General features: G+C 47.5%; 1 protein-coding gene and 1 long non-coding RNA gene across 4 annotated transcripts in view; one reads left to right on the top strand and one right to left on the bottom strand.

Moving 5' to 3' along the window:
- The window catches only part of WAPL (WAPL cohesin release factor), a 129,046-nt gene extending 123,779 nt beyond the window's left edge, over positions 1–5,267 (bottom strand). Inside the window, exon 1 of one of the 3 annotated variants that reach the window (XM_073574873.1) lies at positions 5,003–5,267. The gene's annotated coding sequence lies outside the window, so the exon portion shown is untranslated. The remainder of the gene's footprint in view (positions 1–5,002) is intronic. The other 2 variants (XM_073574872.1, XM_073574871.1) reach the window with 2 other exon arrangements.
- A 119-nt stretch (positions 5,268–5,386) lies between these two features.
- LOC141088705 (uncharacterized) overlaps positions 5,387–27,461 on the top strand; it is a 63,126-nt gene continuing 41,051 nt past the window's right edge. The window contains exon 1 of the long non-coding RNA XR_012232031.1: positions 5,387–5,534. This is a non-coding gene — a long non-coding RNA (uncharacterized lncRNA). The remainder of the gene's footprint in view (positions 5,535–27,461) is intronic.

The following is a 27,461-nucleotide window of genomic DNA, read 5'->3' as shown; positions in this document are numbered from 1 at the left end:
CCAGACTTCTGCAAAACACAACTGATGGTCCCAACCCCATTTATAAGGCAAGAAATCCCACTTATTAAACCTGACAGGGTACACCTGTGAAGTGAAAACCATTTCCGGTGACTACCTCTTGAAGCTCATCAAGAGAATGCCACGAGTGTGCAAAGCAATAACCTAGAATATAAGACATATTTCAGTTGTTTCACACTTTTTTGTTAATTATATAATTCCACATGTGTTAATTTATAGTTTTGATGCCTTCAGAGTGAATCTACAATTTTCATAGTAATGAAAATAAAGAAAACTCTTTGAATGAGGTGTGTCCAAACTTTTGGTCTGTACTGTATATGCATATAAGTTTGTGGAGCCACCAGCCAAATGTCTGTGTGTAGGGAAATACCATTACTTAGATACCAGAAATAACGAGCATCCACATGACACTTCATATAGCAACAAAGCTTCTCCTGGACCCTCATGCACACATGGATCAGACCAGCGCTCACATTTACATCTATGGGAGGCTACTCAGAGGATGTAGATATGGAGCATCTTCAGTCTTACTGCAAAGCTTCACTGCCAGGTAAAATACAAGACTGACAGGCGGCCATGAAAATGAAGGCCATTATGTAATAGGAATTATGGTTATGTTTTGTTTCCATATTATCAAGGTAATCATTCTTCATACCAAGGGCAGGGTCATCTCCCCTCTATATCAGTCTGTGATTGTTAGTTTGTTTACTCTAAGTGATATCTGTAATTTGTATGTAACCCCTTCTCATGTACAGCACCATGGAATGAATGGTGCTATATAAATAAATAATATTAATACCTTTATGTTGGTTTTACCTAAACAAAAATCATAAGCGACATTGGATATTGACATTTAAAGGGAACCCGTCGCTCGATTCATGCTGCCAGAACCACGGACAGCAGGAACCATACACTGGCTAGGGATATAAGATGGGAAAGCTTTACTCTGATACGCTGCCATGTTTTGGAGTAAACGTAGGCTGAAAAGATGGAGACTCGGGGCCTGGACGATTCAGTAAGGTGTTTGATGGCAGTTTTCTCACATAAAACATCTTAAGTTGTAATATCATTGCACAACTGGGAAGTTATGCAAAATATTGCGACATTTGACATCATGATGCCAGTTTTGGGCAGCTATGTCAAATGAGGCAGAGCATGGGCAGGATGATGCTATGCCTGCCGATCAAATTCATGGATTTAGTGATTTAAGGAGTCCAGAAATACACACCAGTCCCTGGCTGGAGTACACTTCCAGGCCAGGTAAGTGTGCCTAAATCATTAATCAGTGGGAACTTCTCAGTGAATTAGGCGCATTGTACTCCAAACAAGCCCCTTCACTCTGACTGACGTAAGCAACACCGAACTTAAAGGGAGTTCTTCAGCACATAATGACTGTTCAAACCAAGCATAGGTGCTCAGTGCACCCTTGGTGTAGGCTAAGGGTATGTGCACATGTTGCCGATTCTGATGTGGAATTTTCCATGCAGAGTTTGCTAAAACGGCAGGTAAAATGACCTGCATTTTACCTGCAGGTTTACTGTGAATTTTCTGCAGTTTTTGTGCGGATTTCCCCTGCGGATTCCTATAATAGAGCAGGTGTAAAAAAGCAGCTGATCGGCACAAAAGTAGTGACATGCTGCAGTTTTGAATTCGCAGCAAATCTGCACGGAAAAAAACGCAGCATGTGCACTGCGTTTTTTATTTCAATACACTAGAATGGTGCTGTACATCACTTGCAGTTCTGCTGCGTATCCGCAGGGCCAAATCCGCTGTGGATCCGCAGCAGAATCCGCAACGTGTTAACATACCTAAACAATTCAGTGAACCCAGAGACTTGTTTTCTCTCCATCTCTGCCCTTTTCTAGCTCTATAATGCCAGAACTGTCAATCAAGACACTGAGGTGTAAAGGTGCACCTAAAGGAAACCAGTCATGTAAAATAAAACTAGTAACCTGCAGATATGGAGTTAATCTGCAGGTTAATAGAATTCTTGACACCAGGCGACCCCACTGCCGGGAGAAAGTAAGACTTTATTTTGCCTGGCAGCCTCGCTATTTCAGTCAGAGGGGTGGCAACAGCACAGTTTCAATCACCGCTGAGTGCACAGAGAGGTGGCTGTACCTGCCCCTCCGGCACGGATTGACAGCTGGCCCTAATGCTGAGCCTGACGCAGCTACCTGCAGATTAACCCCACAGCTGTAGGTTTAGAGTGTTAGTTTAGATGACAGGTTCCCGTTAACTCTCTGGCCATGCCAAGATGTACTGAGTGCATGCACTTGGTTTAAACAGTCGTTCTGTTACAAAAGATTCCCTTTAATGAACCGTCCTCTGTCTTGGATGAGTAGTCCAAGGTAGGTCCCTGATTACTTGTCCAAATCCCGATCTACCTGATTCACAGGTCTCTACCATGTGTGTACAAAAGAATATTCAGTCGCAGGGCTATGGAGTTGGTATGAAAAGGTCCGACTCCTAAAATATATAATACATTGGGTTCAGTAGTAGAATGCAGGATGTGCTGTAAACGTTTTCATAAGACTTTGGGAAAGTTATGAAATGTCCTATAAATGTCTGTTCTGTTCCTGATCTAAGGATCTCTGCTTTTAGTCGAGATGTATCTGTGCTGCACTTTATGTACATGCTCAGTAGTGATCTGGAGTCGGAGCCGTCCACGGCCTTGGTCAGTCCACTGGAGTGGGATGAGGTAAGTTAGGGATGGCATTAGACTAGTCAGGTTTCTCATAGTCCCTGACCGGCTTTTCAAAATGTTTATTCTACAATGCTGCATTGTTTCCAGGTAAGAAATACGTGTGTGCAGTCACACAGCCAACCTCGTATTCAAGCTGCCCGGGGTTTAGGAGCAAGAATCTAATGGTAGGTTCCCTTTAGAACGCATGTCCCTGGTTAGGCAAAAGGTGTTTACAAAAGAGAATCTCTTTTGCTCCATGTCAAAAACAAACTCCTCTCCAATGACCACACTGATGGAAATGACCTGAAGATGAACAATTACCCAAACCAACGATCCCTTGTATTGAGTCACCAAGATGGCTGCTGTCAAAAACTTCACAGGTTCTCTGATCATAATGCATGCCATACAGATAAATGAAACTAGCCCAGCTGTACATGTAGTTTACTGCCAACCTAAAGCTGCGTAATAAAAACCATGATTGATGGCTGAAGCTGGTCGTACACATTAATAGAGTAATGTAATCTTTCAGGTTCCCAATACATTATAACCCATATCTCTGGGCTCCCCTGCGCCCATCACTCCTTCTCTGATGGCTTCAATGTGGACCATTCAGAGTCCTAGACCCTCAGATCTCCCAGATCATGGGTAACAGATTCCCAATAGTAGCACAAATACTACAAACACAAACCATAGCAATGTGGTAACCACGGATTGGCTTTATCATCCTTCCTACAATGCCCCCAGTTTCTACAAAAGCTCTGACCGTCCTGTGATTGACCATTCATTCCACATGTAGTGAAGGGATCAGCTGCTATTGGACTGAGCTCCAAGCAACCAAATAAAATGTATAAAGTACTGAGGAGCCATGCTGAGAAACTCAGCGGAACTAATCTTAGGCAGTGCATAAACCTCCCGCCACGTACCAACGCCACAGACAGCGTACAAGCATGCAGTACTAGCCACCAAAGCAGCAACAGCTGGAAGCCGTCAATGACGCACCCTGTACACTCGAGATTGTTGCCCAGCGTTGGCGCATGACATGCTTACGTGGGACAGTCACAAATCAGCTTCCGGTGACGAAGGCTGCCACCACTTTCTGCCCTATGCATGTCACGCCTGTCAGTATCATACACATACAGCCTGATGCACAGCGGATGCCTGGCTTTTGGGATTTGCTTTCTAGCCCACAGCCATGAGCTCACCATTCATTAGAACATTTACCAGCGGCCTCAGGGACCACACTGCTCGACATCCCAGTATGTACTGGTCTTTAACTGTAAGTTATAAGGAAAGGCCATAGTCCAAATAGTGAACCAAGGATCAAGCTGGCAGGTTACATCCCACCCAAAACAGAGACAGCTCACAACCTGGGGGCCACTGATAGCAGATGCCCATCCACCAAGTTACAAGTAACTCATCCTGTCTGATGGGCGGCAGATAAAAGGCAGAACAGTCATTTCAGCACTATTATATACAGTACACGCACAATGAGACCGGCATAACAAGCATGGCATCACCTTGTTATGTCTATAGGACAGGTGCAGTCCCATAGGGGAGTACCCTCTTATGACAGGGGTGGGCCACCCATCCACCTGACAGATAACTGTCCAAATGCTGGGACCTGCACCAGACAGATCAGGGCACATATCCCGCAGTGCACCCCCTCTTTCCCTCTGGGGAAGTTTCAGAGTGGCACTGGCAGTCTAATGTGCCTCGTTCTGCGGGTGCCGACGGTCAGATCCCAGTGTTCACAGATCTCTGTAGAGTGGATGGGTAATAACCTGTGTCTGTCTGTTCTGGGGTCCCCCTATCATAACCATTCTGGGGTCTCCTCAGAAATACATGGGCAGGCTGAGATCTGATCCCCTGCACTGGTGGCTGAAAACACCCAGATGTCACTGAATCGGGACACGTCCATGGTACAGAGGAAACGGAGAACATAAGGCCGTCAGAATTGTGGGACAGACGACGGTAACGTGAGGGCAGCTCTATCGTGATCTCGCTGCTCTGGTGACACCGGATGTGATGGCGACAAGAGCGCCGCCCGCACCATGGCGGGGGTCTCCCCAGCACCGCCGGCCCAGCGCTCTGCGGGAGCCTGAAGTTGGTCCCGAGGCCTCCGGAAAGTTTCCTGCTCCTCCGCAGGCCGCACTCAGCCGCAGAAAACTTCCGCACAACTCGGCCACGGGCGCTAGGCCGCACGGCTCCGGCCCACTGACACAGCCGAGGGAGAGCCGCGTCCCCCGGGAGCCAGGCATGCGGGCTCTGCCACCTCCAACCCACCGGGGGAGAACTCACACGCTCTAATCCCTGGGGCTCCACTCACAGCTCGGCGTCACTCTCCTCCGGCAGCCGGTCTCCCCGGGCCGCGTCCTCCTCCGCTCCCCGGCAGACGGGCGGCAAAAATAATAAAAATAAAACCCAGAAGAAATGTCCGGCTGTTATTATTTAAACAGGGCCCGGGAACATCCCTCCGCCATTTGCCCCCCTTCCGTCACTACGCTCACACAGCGCCCGGCCGGCCAATCAACGAGCGCCTTACTCAGCCACTAGCCAGCAGGGGCCAGTGCGCATGCGCTCCCAAGGGCGGCGACCATGTAGTGACGCATAACTACACGAAACCAATAGGCTGATCGCTAGTGCGGAAGTTGCGGGGCATTATGGGAACAGTAGTTTTCGCTAATGTTTCCATCTGTTGCCTATTCTACCGTATAGCCAGGAGTAAAGCGCGGAAGGATGTTAGGAGTCTATGGAGCCGTGCGATGCGGTCACAGCTGTGCAGTCACCGGGACGGGCTGTAATGGGAGTTGTCACAGCTGTGTGACAGGAGGTAAAGGACGTGGGGTCGGATGGGCTGATGTCCTCCGGGACTGTATGTATATAGACCATAGAGGAGGCGGGTCCATATACTGTAGGGGGCGACACTCGCGCACGTTTCAACAGTGGAAGCCTGCGAAGAGGGAGAAGTACAGCAGCGCCCACAATGAGGAGTGTCCTAGTGACGCTGCAGTGTTCTTCCTACACAGGGTGACGGCCCTTCATTATCCCACGCAGTCTGCTACTGTCACAGTATGATTCCCCCACACACAGCATAATTCCCCCCCCCCCCCACAGTCCCCCTCCCACACAGCATAATTCCCCCACAGTCCCCCTCCCACACAGCATAATTCCCCCACAGTCCCCCTCCCACACAGCATAATTCCCCCACAGTCCCCCCCCCACACAGCATAATTCCCCCACAGTCCCCCCCCCCACACAGCATAATTCCCCAACATCCCCCCCCACAGTCCCCACACACAGCATAATTCCCCCACAGTCCCCCCACACGGCATAATTCCCCCACAGTCCCCCCCCCACACAGCATAATTCCCCCACAGTCCCCCCCCCACACAGCATAATTCCCCCACAGTCCCCCCCCCACACAGCATAATTCCCCCACAGTCCCCACACACGGCATAATTCCCCCACAGTCCCCCCACACGGCATAATTCCCCCACAGTCCCCCCCCCCACACAGCATAATTCCCCCACAGTCCCCACACACGGCATAATTCCCCCACAGTCCCCACACACGGCATAATTCCCCCACAGTCCCCACACACGGCATAATTCCCCCACAGTCCCCCCCCCCACACACAGCATAATTCCCCCACAGACGTTATGATGCTTACAGTGTCCCGAACACACAGAATGATTCCTCCACACACAGCATAATTCCCCACACACGGCATAATTCCCCCACAGTCCCCACACACGGCATAATTCCCCAACATTCCCCCACAGTCCCCACACACGGCATAATTCCCCCACAGTCCCCACACACGGCATAATTCCCCCACAGTCCCCACACACGGCATAATTCCCCAACATTCCCCCACAGTCCCCACACACAGAGCATAATTCCCTCACAGTCTTGCCACACACAGCAGAATTCCCCCACAGTCTTGCCACACACAGCAGAATTCCCCCACAGTCTTGCCACACACAGCAGAATTCCCCCACAGTCTTGCCACACACACAGCAGAATTCCCCCACAGTCTTGCCACACACACAGCAGAATTCCCCCACAGTCTTGCCACACACACAGCAGAATTCCCCCACAGTCTTGCCACACACACAGCAGAATTCCCCCACAGTCTTGCCACACACACAGCAGAATTCCCCCACAGTCTTGCCACACACACAGCAGAATTCCCCCACAGTCTTGCCACACACAGCAGAATTCCCCCACAGTCTTGCCACACACACAGCAGAATTCCCCCACAGTCTTGCCACACACACAGCAGAATTCCCCCACAGTCTTGCCACACACACAGCAGAATTCCCCCACAGTCTTGCCACACACACAGCAGAATTCCCCCACAGTCTTGCCACACACACAGCAGAATTCCCCCACAGTCTTGCCACACACACAGCAGAATTCCCCCACAGTCTTGCCACACACACAGCAGAATTCCCCCACAGTCTTGCCACACACACAGCAGAATTCCCCCACAGTCTTGCCACACACACAGCAGAATTCCCCCACAGTCTTGCCACACACACAGCAGAATTCCCCCACAGTCTTGCCACACACACAGCAGAATTCCCCCACAGTCTTGCCACACACACAGCAGAATTCCCCCACAGTCTTGCCACACACACAGCAGAATTCCCCCACAGTCTTGCCACACACACAGCAGAATTCCCCCACAGTCTTGCCACACACACAGCAGAATTCCCCCACAGTCTTGCCACACACACAGCAGAATTCCCCCACAGTCTTGCCACACACACAGCAGAAATCCCCCACAGTCTTGCCACACACACAGCAGAAATCCCCCACAGTCTTGCCACACACACAGCAGAATTCCCCCACAGTCTTGCCACACACACAGCAGAATTCCCCCACAGTCTTGCCACACACACAGCAGAATTCCCCCACAGTCTTGCCACACACACAGCAGAATTCCCCCACAGTCTTGCCACACACACAGCAGAATTCCCCCACAGTCTTGCCACACACACAGCAGAATTCCCCCACAGTCTTGCCACACACACAGCAGAATTCCCCCACAGTCTTGCCACACACACAGCAGAATTCCCCCACAGTCTTGCCACACACACAGCAGAATTCCCCCACAGTCTTGCCACACACACAGCAGAATTCCCCCACAGTCTTGCCACACACACAGCAGAATTCCCCCACAGTCTTGCCACACACACAGCAGAATTCCCCCACAGTCTTGCCACACACACAGCAGAATTCCCCCACAGTCTTGCCACACACACAGCAGAATTCCCCCACAGTCTTGCCACACACACAGCAGAATTCCCCCACAGTCTTGCCACACACACAGCAGAATTCCCCCACAGTCTTGCCACACACACAGCAGAATTCCCCCACAGTCTTGCCACACACACAGCAGAATTCCCCCACAGTCTTGCCACACACACAGCAGAATTCCCCCACAGTCTTGCCACACACACAGCAGAATTCCCCCACAGTCTTGCCACACACACAGCAGAATTCCCCCACAGTCTTGCCACACACACAGCAGAATTCCCCCACAGTCTTGCCACACACACAGCAGAATTCCCCCACAGTCTTGCCACACACACAGCAGAATTCCCCCACAGTCTTGCCACACACACAGCAGAATTCCCCCACAGTCTTGCCACACACACAGCAGAATTCCCCCACAGTCTTGCCACACACACAGCAGAATTCCCCCACAGTCTTGCCACACACACAGCAGAATTCCCCCACAGTCTTGCCACACACACAGCAGAATTCCCCCACAGTCTTGCCACACACACAGCAGAATTCCCCCACAGTCTTGCCACACACACAGCAGAATTCCCCCACAGTCTTGCCACACACACAGCAGAATTCCCCCACAGTCTTGCCACACACACAGCAGAATTCCCCCACAGTCTTGCCACACACACAGCAGAATTCCCCCACAGTCTTGCCACACACACAGCAGAATTCCCCCACAGTCTTGCCACACACACAGCAGAATTCCCCCACAGTCTTGCCACACACACAGCAGAATTCCCCCACAGTCTTGCCACACACACAGCAGAATTCCCCCACAGTCTTGCCACACACACAGCAGAATTCCCCCACAGTCTTCCCACACACACAGCAGAATTCCCCCACACACAGCAGAATTCCCCCACACTCTCCCCACACACAGCAGAATTTCCCCACAGTCTCCTCACACATAGCATAATTTCCCCACAGTCTCCTCACACATAGCATAATTTCCCCACAGTCTCCCCACACACAGCATAATTTCCCCACACACAGCATAATTTCCCCACACTCTCCCCACACACAGCATAATTTCCCCACAGTCTCCCCACACACAGCAGAATTTCCCCACAGTCTCCCCACACACAGCAGAATTTCCCCACAGTCTCCCCACACACAGCAGAATTTCCCCACAGTCTCCCCACACACAGCAGAATTTCCCCACAGTCTCCCCACACACAGCAGAATTTCCCCACAGTCTCCCCACACACAGCAGAATTTCCCCACAGTCTCCCCACACACAGCAGAATTTCCCCACAGTCTCCCCACACACAGCAGAATTTCCCCACAGTCTCCCCACACACAGCAGAATTTCCCCACAGTCTCCCCACACACAGCAGAATTTCCCCACAGTCTCCCCACACACAGCAGAATTTCCCCACAGTCTCCCCACACACAGCAGAATTTCCCCACAGTCTCCCCACACACAGCAGAATTTCCCCACAGTCTCCCCACACCCAGAATAATTCCCCAGCATTCCCGCCACACACACCATAATTCCCTCACAGTCCCCACACACAGCATAATTCCCCCACAGTCCCCACACACAGCATAATTCCCCCACAGTCCCCACACACAGCATTATTCCCCCACAGTCCCCTGTTGTGAGTTCATTTTCCCCTTCGTCACTGGGGTCTGGTGAACTCCCTATTCTGGTGAAGGAAGGTAGTAAGCCTGATTATCAGGCACCTGAGTCTAATGAGGATGACTGGCTGAGTGGAGTCACAGACTGGATATAAGGCTGCCGACGCCCTTCTGCCCTGCGGGTGTTTTCTCTGTGGATTTCTTGGACTCCAGTCTGATTCCTGCTCCCTAAAGCTAAGTTTTCTGTTTTGGCTGTTAGCCTTTTGTTATGTTTTTTGTTTTCCTTGCTTTTCAGTATTCTGCCATCCCCTGCTGGGGTGAGCTGAATCTCCTTTTTCCTGTAGCTCTGTCTTCAGTATATTCCTGAGTGCTGACATAGCTTTTTGAAGCCTAGCGTCTTCAGGGCCTTTTTCACTGTCAGTTTGTTGGCTCTTATTTTCATAGGGTTTTTCACGGATTGCAGACAGCAGCCTTCCTGCCCTTTTCTATCAAGTTAGCTTGGGCCCCTCTTTGCTCAGTCTATCTTTCTGTCTGTGTTAGTATTTTCATCTTGCTTCACTGTCATTATATGTTGGGGGCTGCCTTTTGCTTTGGGGTCTGCTCTGGGGCAGTTTAGATTTCCCCTTTCTTTCTTTAGGCCTATTTAATTCTCCGGCTGTGATCGAGGGGTCTAGGGCATCGTAGGAACCCCCCACGGCTACTGCTAGTTGTGTTGATAGGTTCAGGGGTCTGCAATCCGATAGCTGCCAACTTCTCTGGTTTTCTGGACTTAGCTAGCATTTCTGTTTTTGCCTCCTACGGTGACTCAATCATAACAGTTCCCCCACAGTCCCCACACACACACACGGCATAATTTCCCCACAGTCCCCCCACACACACACACGGCATAATTTCCCCACAGTCCCCCCACACACACACACGGCATAATTTCCCCACAGTCCCCCCACACACACACACGGCATAATTTCCCCACAGTCCCCCCACACACACACACACACGGCATAATTTCCCCACAGTCCCCCCACACACACACACACACGGCATAATTTCCCCACAGTCCCCCCACACACACACACACACGGCATAATTTCCCCACAGTCCCCCCACACACACACACACACGGCATAATTTCCCCACAGTCCCCCCACACACACACACACGGCATAATTTCCCCACAGTCCCCCCACACACACACACACGGCATAATTTCCCCACAGTCCCCCCACACACACACACACGGCATAATTTCCCCACAGTCCCCCCACACACACACACACGGCATAATTTCCCCACAGTCCCCCCACACACACGGCATAATTTCCCCACAGTCCCCCCACACACACGGCATAATTTCCCCACAGTCCCCCCACACACACGGCATAATTTCCCCACAGTCCCCCCACACACACGGCATAATTTCCCCACAGTCCCCCCACACACACACACACGGCATAATTTCCCCACAGTCCCCCCACACACACACACACGGCATAATTTCCCCACAGTCCCCCCACACACACACACACGGCATAATTTCCCCACAGTCCCCCCACACACACACACACGGCATAATTTCCCCACAGTCCCCCCACACACACACACACGGCATAATTTCCCCACAGTCCCCCCACACACACACACACGGCATAATTTCCCCACAGTCCCCCCACACACACACACACGGCATAATTTCCCCACAGTCCCCCCACACACACACACACGGCATAATTTCCCCACAGTCCCCCCACACACACACACACGGCATAATTTCCCCACAGTCCCCCCACACACACACACACGGCATAATTTCCCCACAGTCCCCCCACACACACACACGGCATAATTTCCCCACAGTCCCCCCACACACACACACGGCATAATTTCCCCACAGTCCCCCCACACACACACACGGCATAATTTCCCCACACACACACATTATTATTATTTATTGTTCTATTATTATTTATTGTTCTAGCGCCATTTATTCCATGGCGCTTTACATGTGAGGAGCGGTATACATAAAAACAAGTACAATAATCTTAAACAATACAAGTCATAACTGGTACAGGAGGAGAGAGGACCCTGCCCGCGAGGGCTCACAATCTTCAAGGGATGGGTGATAATACAGGGTAGAGCTGGTCGTGCAGCGGTTTGGTCGATCGGTGGTTACTGCAGGTTATAGGCTTGTCGGAAGAGGTGGGTCTTCAGGCTCTTTTTGAAGGTTTCGATGGTAGGTGAGAGTCTGATATGTTGTGGTAGAGAGTTCCAGAGTAGGGGTGATGCGCGAGAGAAATCTTGTATGCGATTGTGGGAAGAGGAGATAAGACGGGAGTAGAGAAGGAGATCTTGTGAGGATCGGAGGTTGCATGCAGGAAAGTACCGGGAGACGAGGTCACAGATGTATGGAGGAGACAAGTTGTGGATGGCTTTGTATGTCATGGTTAGGGTTTTGTAATGGAGTCTCTGGGCAATTGGGAGCCAGTGAAGGGATTGACAGAGGGGAGAAGCTGGGGAATAGCGGGGGGACAGGTGGATTAGTCGGGCAGCTGAGTTTAGAATAGATTGGAGGGGTGCGAGAGTGTTTGAGGGGAGGCCACAGAGCATGAGGTTGCAGTAGTCAAGGCGAGAGATGATGAGGGCATGGACTAGGGTTTTTGCAGATTCTTGGGTGAGGAATGAACGGATGCGTGAAATATTTTTGAGTTGAAGTCGGCAGGAAGTGGAAAGGGTTTGGATATGTGGTTTGAAGGAGAGATCAGCGTCAAGGATTACTCCGAGGCAGCGAGCTTGTGGGACTGGGGAGAGTGGGCAGTTATTTACTGTAATTGATAGGTAGGTTCGTAGGGGGGGTCACGTGAGATGGGGGAAAGATGATGAATTCTGTTTTGTCCATGTTGAGTTTCAGATATCTAGTGGAGAAGAAGGATGAAATAGTGGACAGACATTGAGGGATTCTGGTTAGTAGGGAGGTGATATCTGGTCCAGAGATGTAGATCTGTGTGTCATCAGCATAAAGATGATACTGAAAGCCATGAGATTCTATGAGCTGTCCCAGGCCAAAGGTGTAAATAGAGAACTGCAGGGGCCCAAGGACTGAACCTTGTGGGACTCCGACAGATAGGGGGCGAGGTGAGGAGGTGGTGTGTGAGTGGGAGACGCTGAATGTCCGGTCTGTTAGGTATGATGAGATCCAGGAGAGGGCCAAGTCTGTGATGCCGAGGGATGAGAGGGTCTGTAATAATAGGGAATGGTCCACTGTGTCAAAGGCAGCCGACAGGTCCAGGAGGAGGAGGACAGAGTAGTGTCGCTTGCTCTTGGCAGTTAAGAGGTCATTGGTGACCTTAGTAAGGGCAGTTTCAGTGGAGTGGTGTGACCGGAAGCCAGATTGTAAGCGGTCGAAGAGGGAGCAAGAAGAGAGATGGGAGGACAGTTCAAGGTAGACGTGTTGTTCCAGTAGCTTGGAGGCGTATGGGAGAAGTGATATAGGGCGATAGCTAGATACAGAGGATGGGTCAAGAGAGGGCTTTTTGAGGATAGGTGTGATGGAGGCATGTTTAAAGCTTGAGGGGAAAACACCAGTTGTTAGTGATAGGTTGAAGAGATGGGTTAGGGTTGGGATGAAGACTGTGGTGAGGTTTGGGATGAAGTGGGATGGGATCGGGTCGAGTGCACAGGTGGTGAGATGTGATCTTGAGAGTAGAGTGGAGAGTCGATCTTCTGTAATGGTGGAGAAGTTGGTTTTGAAGGTGGAGGGCTGGGAAGTCGGGAGGAAGGGCTCTGGGGGTTGTTGACCAAAACTGTCCCTGATGTTATCAATTTTCTGCTTGAAAAATGAGGCAAAGTCTTCAGCTGAGATGAGTGGGGAGGGAGGAGGTGCTGGGGGGCGGAGGAGAGAATTGAAGGTGTTGAATAACTGTTTAGGGTTGTGAGACAGGGAGGATATGAGAGATGAGAAGTAGGTTTGTTTAGCTGTGGCGAGTGTGGTCTTGAAAGTAGTGAGGGACTGTTTGAATGCGATGAAGTGCTCGTTGGAGTGGGATCTTTTCCATCTGCGCTCAGCAGCCCTGGAAGCTCGCCTCAGCTCTTTGGTCAGGCTGGTGTGCCAGGGCTGTCTGTTGATTTTGCGAGTTTTGGTATGTGTAAGTGGGGCAGCGGATTCCAAAGCTACAGATATTGTGTATGGCATGGCATAATGTCCCCACACACACACGGCATAATTTCCCCACACACACACACACGGCATAATTTCCCCACACACACACACACGGCATAATTTCCCCACACACACACACACACACATGGCATAATTTCCCCCCACACACACATACATGGCATAATTTCCCCCCCCACACACACACACATGGCATAATTTCCCCACACACACACACACACACACACACGGCATAATTTCCCCACACACACACACACACACACATGGCATAATTTCCCCACACACACGGCATAATTTCCCCCCACACACACACACACGGCATAATTTCCCCACACACACACCCACACACACGGCATAATTTCCCCACACACACACGGCATAATTTCCCCACAGTCCCCACACACACACACGGCATAATTTCCCCACACACACACACATGGCATAATTTCCCCACACACACACACATGGCATAATTTCCCCACACACACACACATGGCATAATTTCCACACACACACACACATGGCATAATTTCCACACACACACACACATGGCATAATTTCCACACACACACACACACATGGCATAATTTCCACACACACACACACATGGCATAATTTCCACACACACACACACATGGCATAATTTCCCCACACACACACACACATGGCATAATTTCCCCACACACACACACACATGGCATAATTTCCCCACACACACACACACATGGCATAATTTCCCCACACACACACACACATGGCATAATTTCCCCACACACACACATGGCATAATTTCCCCACACACACACACACATGGCATAATTTCCCCACACACACACACACATGGCATAATTTCCCCACACACACATGGCATAATTTCCCCACACACACACACACATGGCATAATTTCCCCACACACACATGGCATAATTTCCCCACACACACACACACACACACACACACGGCATAATTTCCCCACACACACACACACGGCATAATTTCCCCACACACACACACACACACACACACACACACACACGGCATAATTTCCCCACACACACACACACACACACACGGCATAATTTCCCCACACACACACATGGCATAATTTCCCCACACACACACATGGCATAATTTCCCCACACACACACATGGCATAATTTCCCCACACACACACATGGCATAATTTCCCCACACACACACATGGCATAATTTCCCCACACACACACACACACATGGCATAATTTCCACACACACACACACACACACACACACACACACACACACGGCATAATTTCCACACACACACACACGGCATAATTTCCCCACACACACACACATGGCATAATTTCCCCACACACACACATGGCATAATTTCCCCACAGTCCCCACACACACGGCATAATTTCCCCACAGTCCCCACACACACGGCATAATTTCCCCACAGTCCCCACACACACGGCATAATTTCCCCACAGTCCCCACACACACGGCATAATTTCCCCACAGTCCCCACACACACGGCATAATTTCCCCACACACACACGGCATAATTTCCCCACACACACACGGCATAATTTCCCCACACACACACACACGGCATAATTTCCCCACACACACACACACACACACACGGCATAATTTCCCCACACACACACACACACACACGGCATAATTTCCCCACACACACACACACACACACGGCATAATTTCCCCACACACACACACACGGCATAATTTCCCCACACACACACACACGGCATAATTTCCCCACACACACACACACACACGGCATAATTTCCCCACACACACACACACACGGCATAATTTCCCCACACACACACACACACGGCATAATTTCCCCACACACACACACACACACACACACACACACGGCATAATTTCCACACACACACACACGGCATAATTTCCACACACACACACACACACACACACACACACACACACACACACGGCATAATTTCCACACACACACGGCATAATTTCCCCACACACACACACACACACGGCATAATTTCCCCACACACACACACACACACACACACACACACACACACACACACACACAGCATAATTTACACACACACACACAGCATAATTTCCACACACACACACACACACACACAGCATAATTTCCCCACACACACACACGGCATAATTTCCACACACACACACACGGCATAATTTTCACACACACACACACACGGCATAATTTCCACACACACACACACACACACACACACAGCATAATTTCCACACACACACACACACACACACACACACACGGCATAATTTCCTCACACACACACACACACACACACACACACGGCATAATTTCCCCACACACACACACACACACGGCATAATTTCCCCACACACACACACACACGGCATAATTTCCCCACACACACACACGGCATAATTTCCCCACACACGGCATAATTTCCCCACACACACACACACACACACACACACACACACACACACACACACACACACGGCATAATTTCCCCACACACACACACACACACGGCATAATTTCCCCACACACACACACACACACGGCATAATTTCCCCACACACACACACACGGCATAATTTCCCCACACACACGGCATAATTTCCCCACACACACGGCATAATTTCCACACACACACGGCATAATTTCCCCACACACACGGCATAATTTCCCCACACACACGGCATAATTTCCCCACACACACGGCATAATTTCCCCACACACACGGCATAATTTCCCCACACACACACACACACACGGAATAATTTCCCCACACACACGGCATAATTTCCACACACACACACACACACACACACACACACACACACACACACGGCATAATTTCCACACACACACACACACGGCATAATTTCCACACACACACACACGGCATAATTTCCACACACACACACATGGCATAATTTCCCCACACACACACATGGCATAATTTCCCCACACACACACACAGACTGCATAATTTCCCCACACACACACGGCATAATTTCCCCACAGTCCCCACACACGCGGCAAAGTTCACCCCCCTCAGTCCCCACACACAGCACAGTGAGAGCCAGAGAGGAGATCAAGGTGACAGTTGCATAGTGAGCGAAGAAATTGAGGTGATGGCATAGGCTGTGTTCACACACAGCGTTTTTTTAGCGGTTTTTACCGCGGTTTTCACTATAAAACCGCTAAAAATAAGCTGCACAGTCATTTCTATGCATTTTGCACTTTGTGTGCACATTGATGCGTTTTTTTTACCGCGAAAAAACCGCATCGCGGTAAAAACCGCAGCATGCACATTAATTTTGCGTTTTTTTTCCGCGGTTTAGGCTTCTCCCATGCTTTTAGAAACCGCTGCGGTAAAAAACGCATCAAAAACGCGCAAAAACCACCGCAGAAAAATAGGTGCAGTTTCTGGGAAGGGATTCAGGTTTTTGTGCAGAAATTTTCTGCAACGTGTGCACTTACCCATAGTGAGAGAGAAGCAATTCAGCCGAGAGCCATCAGCATGAATGGTTATGGTTCAGCTACAATCCCACTTGTATACGAATGCACTTCTTTATACTCTAAGACATAGGAGCAGCTGCGTGCACTGATATCTTCTGTGAGCTACTGCTAAAAGTAGCTTGTCGCTGCATGGGGAGATTGAAGAATTGTTTATGGCACAGCAGAACTGGTTTGCAGTGGTAGAGAAGTAGAATGTCACTAAATACAATTTGGGGAGAGTGATTCAATGACTTTATTCTTCAGATCGGTGCGATTACAGTGATACCAGGGTTTTGTTATGTTTGACTGCTGGCACAAACACAAAAATGCTTTTTTTTTTTTTTTTTTGCATCGCCATATTGAGAGATATAATTTTTCCATATTTAGGCTGACATAGTCATGTGATAGTTTTTGTGGGACAAGTTGACATTTTTATTGGTACCATTTTCAGTCACATGACATTTTTTGATAGCTTTCTATTCCGATTTTTGTGGAGGCAGATTGAACAAAAACTAGCAATTCAGGAATTGGTTTTTTTCCCCATTCTGCATGTGGTAAAATTGATAAGGCAGCTTTATTCTTCGGGTCAGTACCATTACAGCGATGCCACATTTTATAGCATTTTTTATGTTTTGCCACCTTTACACAATAAAAACTTTTTATAGAAAAATAATTATTTTTGCATCACTTTATTCTGCGAGCTATAACTTTTTTTATTTTTCCACTGATGGAGCTGTATGGCGGCTCGTTTTTTGAGAGACAAGATGGTAAAACACAGATAGCTGCTACTTGCGCAGGTGGGGCAGGAGACGTTTTAAAATTTATTTTTTTTTTTTTTACTATCTGACTATCATCAAGCACAGTTATTAGGACAGGAAATATGCACCTGCCTGCAGAAGGGTTTCTTTTTTCTTCAGTATGTACAGATATTCATTATGCAAACTAGGGGGCAGGTCAGTGAGGGATCAGTGACCTCTCAGCAATCTGCATTATGAATACCTAATCAGAGCACCACATGAAGACCCCCCCCACAGGCCGCCCCAGAGCACCAAAATCTCATTAACTCAAAACTGAAAATAAAGACTAAAACAATCACAAGACGGATTCCATCAACCAAGGTATCATTGTAATCAGTATAATGGTGCCAACCTGACACTGTGTGTAGGTTACTGTGCACAATCCTGCTGACAGGTTCTCAAGTGATTTCTTGATTGAGAACAGGGAAAGCAGTAATCAGGCCTCCGTGTGCCAAATAAATTTGAAAGTAGCTTCACAAAGATGTGGTAAATGGAGGACAGTATAGTCCTCCATACAGTATTATGGGAACCACATAGGGTTCCATAGAGAATAATGAGTCCCATATATTGCTCCATACAGAATAATGAACCCCATATATTGCTCCATACAGTATAATGAACCCCATATATTCCTCAGTACAGAATAATTGAGCCCCATATATTGCTCCATACATAATGGGCCCCATATATTGCTCCATACATAATGAGCTCCATATACTGTTCCATAAAGTACATGATGGGCCGTATATAATGCTCCATACAGAATGGGCCCCATATATTTCTCCATATATAATGGGCTCCATGTAATGTTCAATACATTATAGGATGGACACCATACAGTATAATGTGTTCCATACAATGCTCAATATAGCATATGATGGGCCCCATATATTGCTATATACAAAATGGGCCCCATATAATGTTCCATACAGAATAGGCCCCATATAATGACCCTTACAGTATGTGATGGGCCCTATATATTGCTCCAAACAGAATGGGCCCCATATAATGCTCCATATATTATGGGCCCTATATGATGGTCCCTATATATTACTCCAAACATAAGAAATGGAATACCTTTCCTTGCTGGCTGCTGCTCTGCTCCAAACTCCTCAGCATCGCCATCTTCTGGCTCTCTGCACTGTGACTGTTCAGGCAGACATGATGTAATTGCACCCTCTAAAACGTCACAATCAGGAGATGTGGAAAATGCCGCAGCGGAGGAACAGGGAGAGGTAAGTATTTCAAGTGCCAGGGCCCTGAGCAAGCGGCAGGGGGGCCCACTTGGGAGCACAGGTATCAGGTACCCATAGCTTGCCAGTGTCCCCGATGGCGAGTGGGCCCCCCCGCCTGCTCAAGGCTACGGCACTTGCCCGAGTGCGCTGAGTGCTGAACCGGCCCTGGGATGGGGGCAATCACTTTTTCACACATGGCCCTGTAAGGTTGGATTTCTTTTTCCCTTAATAATAAACAACTTCATTTAAAAACTGCATTTTGTGCTTATTTGTCTGATTTTTGTCTAATATTTAAATTTGATTATCTGAAACATTTAAGCGTGACAAACATGCAAAAGAATAAGAAATCAGGAACGGGGGCAAATACTTTTTTACACAACTGTGTTTCTTTCTTCCTATTTAACAAGTGGTTAAGTTCTGTGTTCATCCATCCTGGTCTCGTTAAATGCCTCCAACTCTTCGTTCTTTTTGGGATTGTCACCACTTGCGCATTTAGCATAATCTCCCACCCTTCTTGGACATTTCTGTCCTTTCGAACATCCAGCCAGTGCATGACTTAACTAACTCGGGCCTGCAGGACTGACAGGCTATAAAACATTGCAATACTTTATACCAGCGAACAGACTGCAAAAAGTGGAAGTGCCATAGTGGAACTAAGTAAAAAATAAAAAGTTCTAAATTTTTTTTTTTAATCACAATATAATAAAAAAAATTAAAATATATTGTACCTATAAATATAGATTTTTTTTTTTTTTTATAGAAAAAAAATTAAAAAAGTTACACATTTGTTATCTCCACGTCTGGAATGACCCGACCTATAAGGCTGTGTGCCCACATTGTGTTTTTTAAGCGATTTTCGGCGCAAAAACGCTTAAACTCATACTGAACGCACCACATGCATTCCTATGGCATTCCGCACATGCTGTGCTAATGATGCGTTTTCTCTGCGGCGGAATCGCATCGCGGAAAAAAATGCAGCATGTTCATTCTTTTTGCGGAATCGCCGTGATTCTGCAAAGAATTGCCGCGATACCCCACCCATAGGAATGCATGAGATCCGCTTACTTCCCGCATGTGGCTATGCCTACCATGCGCAAAGTGAGCGGCTCATGTGCGGATGGTACCCAGGGTCTGGAGGAGAGGAGATTCTCCTCCCGGCCCTGTGTACCATATCCCTGTAAAAAAAAGAATTAAAAATAAAAAATCGGGTTATATTCACCTTCTGGCGTCCCCCGCAGCCTTCCCGGGCCTCAGCGATGCTCGCGTTCCCAGTAATGCCTTGCAAGTCCTTTGATGATGTCACGGTCCCGCGATACTGTAGCGGTCCCTATTCCTCACGAGACCGCTACATTAACGCGAGACCTCATGTCATCAATGGTCTCGCAAGGCATTACTGGGAACGGGAGCATCGCTGAGGCCCGGAAAAAGGCTGCGCGGTACGTCGGAAGTGAGAATATCAGGATTTTTTATTTTTTTAGTATTTTTAACATTCTATCTTTTACTATTGATGCCGCATAGGCAGCATCAATAGTAAAAAGTTGGTCACACTTGTCAGACACTATGTTTGACGAGTGTGACCAACCTGTCAATTACATTCCAAGCGACGCTTCAAATCGCTTGGAAAGTGCTTGAATTCCGCACGCGAAAATCGCGGGAAAAACGTGATAACCACGAAAAAAATTGCGCGGAAAAAAACGCGCGTTTTCTGGGATGGAGTCCGGTTTCAGGTGTCGGGTTTTAAACGCTACGTGGGCACATAGCCTAAAACTGTCCGACTAGTTAACCCCTTCTTTGAACATCATAGAAAACAAAGTGAGGCAAAACACAATGCTTTAGTATCGTACCACTGAACAAAAAGAAATAAAACGCAATCAAAAAGACAAATGTAAATAAAAATGGTATATCTGAAATCGTCATCTTGTACCGCAAAAACAAGCTGCCATACAGTTCCATCAGTGGAAAAAAAAAGTTATAGTTCTCAAAATAAAGCAATGCAAAAATGATTATTTTTTTCTATAAAATATTTTTGTGTTAAAGCGCCAAAACACAAGGAATAAAGCTGCCTTATCAATTTTACCACATGCGGAACGGCATTAAAAAAAATCCTGAATTGTTGGCTTTTTTCATTTTGCCTCTCCTATGTCAGAATAGAAAGTCATCAAAAAATGTCATATGCCTGAAAATAGTACCAATAAATATGTCAATCGTCCCTCAAAAAACATGCCCTCACATGGCACTGTCAGCAGAAATATGGAAAAATTGTAGCTCTCAAAATTTGGTGATGCAAAAATTAGTTTTGCAATAAAAAGGATTTTTAGTGTGTGACAACAGCCAAACAGGAAAAAAAAACTATATAAATCTGGTATAGCTGTAATCACACCAATCCAAAGAATAAAGTCGTCTACTTATACTGCACAAGGAAAGGTGTAAAACATAAATAAAAACCAATTCTTCACCTGCTGTTGATTTTTTTCATTTTGCCTCCTAAAGATTACAGTAAGGCCCGGCTCACATTTATCCTGAACTCTACGCTGAGTGCTTACACCGGGATTCCTTGTAAATCTCTGAAATACATGATTCAGATGGCTCCCTCGATAGAAGATTCCCTATAATAAGGCAGATTGAGGCACTGTGGATGCTGTATGGCAGCCTGTGATGTGGAGCTGTCCGTCTTTTTAGGCGTGCGTGCATAAAAGAGTGATCGGCCACACTTTTGAGCATAACATACAACATACTGGTGATTACAACGAAATGGGGACTTCAATGGCAATTTTAACTCTGCAACATCCACTGCTCCAGTTCCAGAAACATAGTGTCAAAATCATCACTACACCTATAAATTCCCAAAGGGGTATAATTTCCAAACAGGTCACTTGAGGGGGGATTCCGCTCTTCTAGCACTTAGGGGCTCTGTATAAGGAGTCTGCAAACTATTCTAGTAAAAATAGTGCTCCATTCCTCCCGAGTCTTGCCATGTGGCTAAGCAGCACTGTACAGTCACATATGGGGTATTTCTGCATTCAGCAGAAATTGTGGAACAAATTTTGGTGCCATTTTTGACCCTTTCCCCTTGTGAAAATGTAAAATCTTGGACTAAAACTACATTTTTGTTGTAAAAATGTAAATTTATTTTTTCTTCAATGGTGTAAAATTCTGTGACACACCTGTGTTGTCAACATGATAATTGCACCCATAGATTAATTCATCGAGAAGTATAGTTTGTATAATGACGTCATTTATGGGGAGTTCTTCTGTTCTGGCACCTCAGGGACTCTGCCAATGTGACAAGGCACCCTCAAACCAATCCAGCAAAATCTGAACTCTAATATGGCGCTTCTTCCCTTCTGACCTTTCCACTGTTTTCCACCACATATGAGGTATCAGTGTACTCAGGAGAAATTGCACAACAATTTATGGGGTCTATATTGCCTTTTATCTTTGTGAAAATGAAAAATGTTTGACTTTTTTTAAATTTCCACGGCTCTACGTTATAAACATTTGTGAATCACCTGGGGATTCAAGGTGCTCACCACACATCTAGTTACATTCCTTGAGGGGGGTATAGTTTCCAAAATGGGATCACTTTTGGGAGGTTTCCACTGTATAGGCACATCACGGGCTCTCCAACCGCGATATGACAAATGTAGTTTATATCACTCCTTCCAAACAGTAGTTTCCCTCATATACTGGGTATCGGCATACCCAGGAGAAAATTCACAACAAACTTTGTTCCGTTTCACCTGTTGCACTTGTAAAAATCCAAAATTTGGGGCTAAAAAACATTTTTGTGGGAAAGATTGATTTTTTCCTATTTTCACTGTTCAATGTTATAAATGTCTGTGAAGCACCTGGGGGTTCAAGGTGCTCACCACACATCTAGATAAGTTCCCTGAGGGCTTGAGGTGCATAGTTTCCAAAATGGTATCACTTGTGGGCCGTTTACACTTTTTAGGCATATCATGGGCTCTCCAAACGTGACATGGTGTTCACTAGTCATTCCAGCAAACTTTGCATTCAAAAAGTCAAATGGCGCTTCTTCCCTTCCAAGCTGTGCCGTATTCTCAAACAGAGGTTTTCTGCACATATGGGGTATCAGCATGTACAGGAGAAATTGCACAGCAAATTTTGGGGTCCATTTTTACCCATTACCCTTGTGAAAATAAATACGGTAAGTTGGGTCTGAATTTAAATTTTGTGAGAAAAGTTAAATGTTAATGTTTTCCTTTCACATTCTATTAATTATTGTGAAGCACCTGAAGGTTTTAATAAGCTTCTTGAGTGTTGTTTTGAACACCATGACATGTGTCATTTTTAGAACGGTGTCACTTTTCAGTATTTCCTGTCTTATAGGCCTCTAAAAGTCACTTCAAATGTAATGTGGTTCTTAACCCCTTTCTGCCATATGACGTACTATCCCGTCCATGTGCCCTGGGACTTAATTCCCAAGGACAGGATAGTACATCATAGCGATCAGCGGCGCCCCCCCGGGGGGAGCGCCGCTGTTCCTGCCAGGTGTCAGCTGATTACAGCTGACACCCGGCACATTGACCCCTGGCACACTGCAATCAAACATGATTGCAGTGTACCGGGGGCATAGGAGAGGAGCGTGCAGGAAGGGGGCTCCCTCCGTGCTTCCCTGCGACCCTCGGAGCGACGCGATGTGCTGCGTCACTCCGAGGGTCTCCTCTCTGCAGGCCCCCGGATCCAATATGGCCGCGGGGGCCTGCAGAGAGGCAGCTTTCACAGGAAGCCTGCAGCAGCGCCTGTCAGATCAAAAAAAAATTCTCCATTTTTTTTTTTTTTTTTTTTTTTTTTTTTTTTTTTAGTAAATAAAAAAGAAAACGATAAAAATGCACATATTTATCGCCGCGTCCGTAACGAAGCGCCCTATAAAACTATCCCACTAGTTAACACCTTTAGTTAACCCCTTAAAAAACACGAAGCAAAAAACAATGCTTTATCATACCACCGAACAAGAAAGTGCAATAACGCGCGATCAAAAAAAAAAAAGAATATAAATAAACATGGTACCGCTGAAAACGTCATCTTGTCCCGCCAAAAAAAACCCACCATACAGCGTCATCAGCAAAAAAATAAAGTTATAGCTCGCAGAATAAAGCGATGCAAAAATAATTATTTTTTATATAAAATTGTTTTCATTGCATAAAAGTGCCAAACATAAAAAAAGACAAATGAGGTATCTCTGTCATCGTACTGACCCGAAGAATAAAACCGCTGTATCAATTTTACCACACGCGGAACGGTGTAAAATAAATTCATGAAACGCTGGTTTTTGTTCATTCTGCGTCCCAAAAATCGGAATAAAAAGCGATCAAAAAATGTCAAGTGCCCGAAAATGATACCAATAAAAACGTCAACTTGTCCCGCAAAAAATAAGACTTCACATGACTAGGTCAAAATATGGAAAAACTAAAGCTCTCAAAATGTGGCGATGCAAAAACATTTTTTTTTTTTTTTTTTAACAATAAAAAGCGTCTTTTAGCGTGCCACTGCTGCCAAACATAAAAACCCGCCATTAATAGTAAATCAAACCCCCCCTTTATCACCCCCTTAGGGTTAGGGTTGGAGATAGAATTGGGGGGTTTCCACTGTTTAATCACATCAGGGGCTCTCCAAACGCAACATGGCGTCTGATCTCAATTCCAGCTAATTCTGCGTTGAAAAAGTCAAACGGTGCTCCCAGGGGCTGGCTGGCAAATTTTAGCCTGGGGGGCAAGCACAATGCAGTGGCCCACTGTGACGTGGGCTGCTTCCCATCTTAAGGTTTGGTCTCCTGTAGTAGCACTTGAGTATAGCACATGTGCGACAGAGGTACACCTTCTAACAACCCATTTCATAAAAATGGTTGAGGAACAACAAGGGTGTGTGCACACGTTGCAGATTCTTCTGCAGATTTTTCTGCGCAGATTTGTCCAAATCTTATCTGCAGATTTAGTGCGGTTTGACACCTGTCATCGAATCTGCACAAAGAATTGACATGCTGCGGTTTTGAAACTGCAGCAAATCCGCGCAGAAAAATCTGCAACGTGTACACTGCGTTTTTCTTTTTACATAGACTAAAATGGTACTGTACAACGCAGCAGAATCCGCAACGTGTGCACACACTTTAAATACTTATCAATAGAAAAAGGCTCTGTTAGTGTATCACCACCAAAAACATAAGTGCTCAATTAAGCGTGTCAGCCAGGGGTCCACAACATATCATAAATTGATATGACATGTCAGTAGTTTATAGAATAAAAGAGCAATTTACATTTTACTCAAAAATACAAAGAGAAAAATCAGATGAACTGAATATTTGAAAGTGGTCTCTTGATTTTTGCCAGAGCTGTATATACTGTATATATATTCTTTACAATCAGCTATAGTGTGCTATGCGCTACAGTATTGAAGCACCCTCAGGGTTAGCATCCATTTGTTAAATAGGGATAATATTGGACGTGGACACCACTTACGGCAAGGCGCAGGCACTGGGCAGCAGGGACTGGAGTAGGAGTGGTACTCAGACTGGCCTGTGGGCTGTGGCACACTGTAACCTAGAGGGTCACAGCCACATTATAGAGGGTCACATATTACAGAGGTTGAAATCCACATTACAGAGTGTCACATCCACATTACAGAGCAGACCTCGGCAAAGTGCGACACGGGAGCCACATCTGGAACGAGACAGCTGTGAGGCTGGAAATCAGAGGTCCACGGGCTGCACGATGCCTGCCTGGCCTCTCGCTGTTTCCATGTGTGCCATGGCGCTGCTGACTCCTTTGGGGGAGGAGGGGCCTCCGGCCACTTCCTCCATCAGTGTGTGAAACAGCTGACACGATGAAATGACGTAATCGCGTCAGCTGTTTTCTCCGGAGAGTCCGCACATCGGAGGAAGGAGAGAAGCACAGTGACAGGGAACGGGATGAGGTCAGTATGTGGTGTTTTTTTTCCTTATGTGTATGGGCCATTTGGGTGGGCATGAAGAGGCTATGCTGATGACATGGTGCTGCACACCTGGGGTGGGTGACGACATGGTGCTGCACACCTGGGGTGGGTGACGACATGGTGCTGCACACCTGGGGTGGGTGACGACATGGTGCTGCACACCTGGGGTGGGTGACGACATGGTGCTGCACACCTGGGGTGGGTGACGACATGGTGCTGCACACCTGGGGTGACATGAGCGGGTCATATGGTGCTGCTGCTGCACATGGTGTATATAGTGAGGCTGTGTGGGGCTAATGCTGTATATATAGGGAGGCTGTGTGGGGCTCATGCAGTATATGGGGAGGCTGTGTGGGGCTCATGCCGCTTATGGGGTAGGCTGTGTGGGGCTCATGCAGTATATAGGGAGGCTGTGTGGGGCTAATGCAGTATATGGGGAGGCTGTGTGGGGCTCATGCAGTGTAGATGGGGAGGCTGTGTGGGGCTCATGCAGTGTAGATGGGGAGGCTGTGTGAGGCTCATGCAGTGTAGATGGGGAGGCTGTGTGGGGCTCATGCAGTGTAGATGGGGAGGCTGTGTGGGGCTCATGCAGTGTAGATGGGGAGGCTGTGTGGGGCTCATGCAGTGTAGATGGGGAGGCTGTGTGGGGCTCATGCAGTGTAGATGGGGAGGCTGTGTGGGGCTCATGCAGTGTAGATGGGGAGGCTGTGTGGGGCTCATGCAGTGTAGATGGGGAGGCTGTGTGGGGCTCATGCAGTGTAGATGGGGAGGCTGTGTGGGGCTCATGCAGTGTAGATGGGGAGGCTGTGTGGGGCTCATGCCGTATATAAGGGGCTGATGGGGGGCTTATACAATATACTGAAGGGGCTGTGCTCGGGTCCAAGTGATATATAGGGGGATGTTGGCATTCATAATTCTGCTCAATATACAATTCTGATGCAATTAATATTACTAAAATTATCAATAATATAATAATTATAAAATATCAATATTAATATTGAGAAGAATTAATTTTGGCCTGTTGGTTCGACCCTCCACGACAGTCATGGTCTCTCATGTGGCCCCTCAGGAAAATTAATTGCCCACCCCTGTTATAGAGGGTCACAACTACATTATAGTTGGTCACATCCTCATTACAGTGGGTCACATCCACAATATAGAGGGTCAGAAACACTATAGACGGTCACATCCACATTTT

This window comes from Dendrobates tinctorius, unplaced genomic scaffold (genome assembly GCF_039654945.1).
Source record: "Dendrobates tinctorius isolate UK_male_01 unplaced genomic scaffold, ASM3965494v1 ptg000040l, whole genome shotgun sequence".
NCBI lineage: Eukaryota > Metazoa > Chordata > Amphibia > Anura > Dendrobatidae > Dendrobates > Dendrobates tinctorius.
Note: the sequence above shows the minus strand (reverse complement) of the source record. Positions and strands in the feature narration are given on the sequence as shown.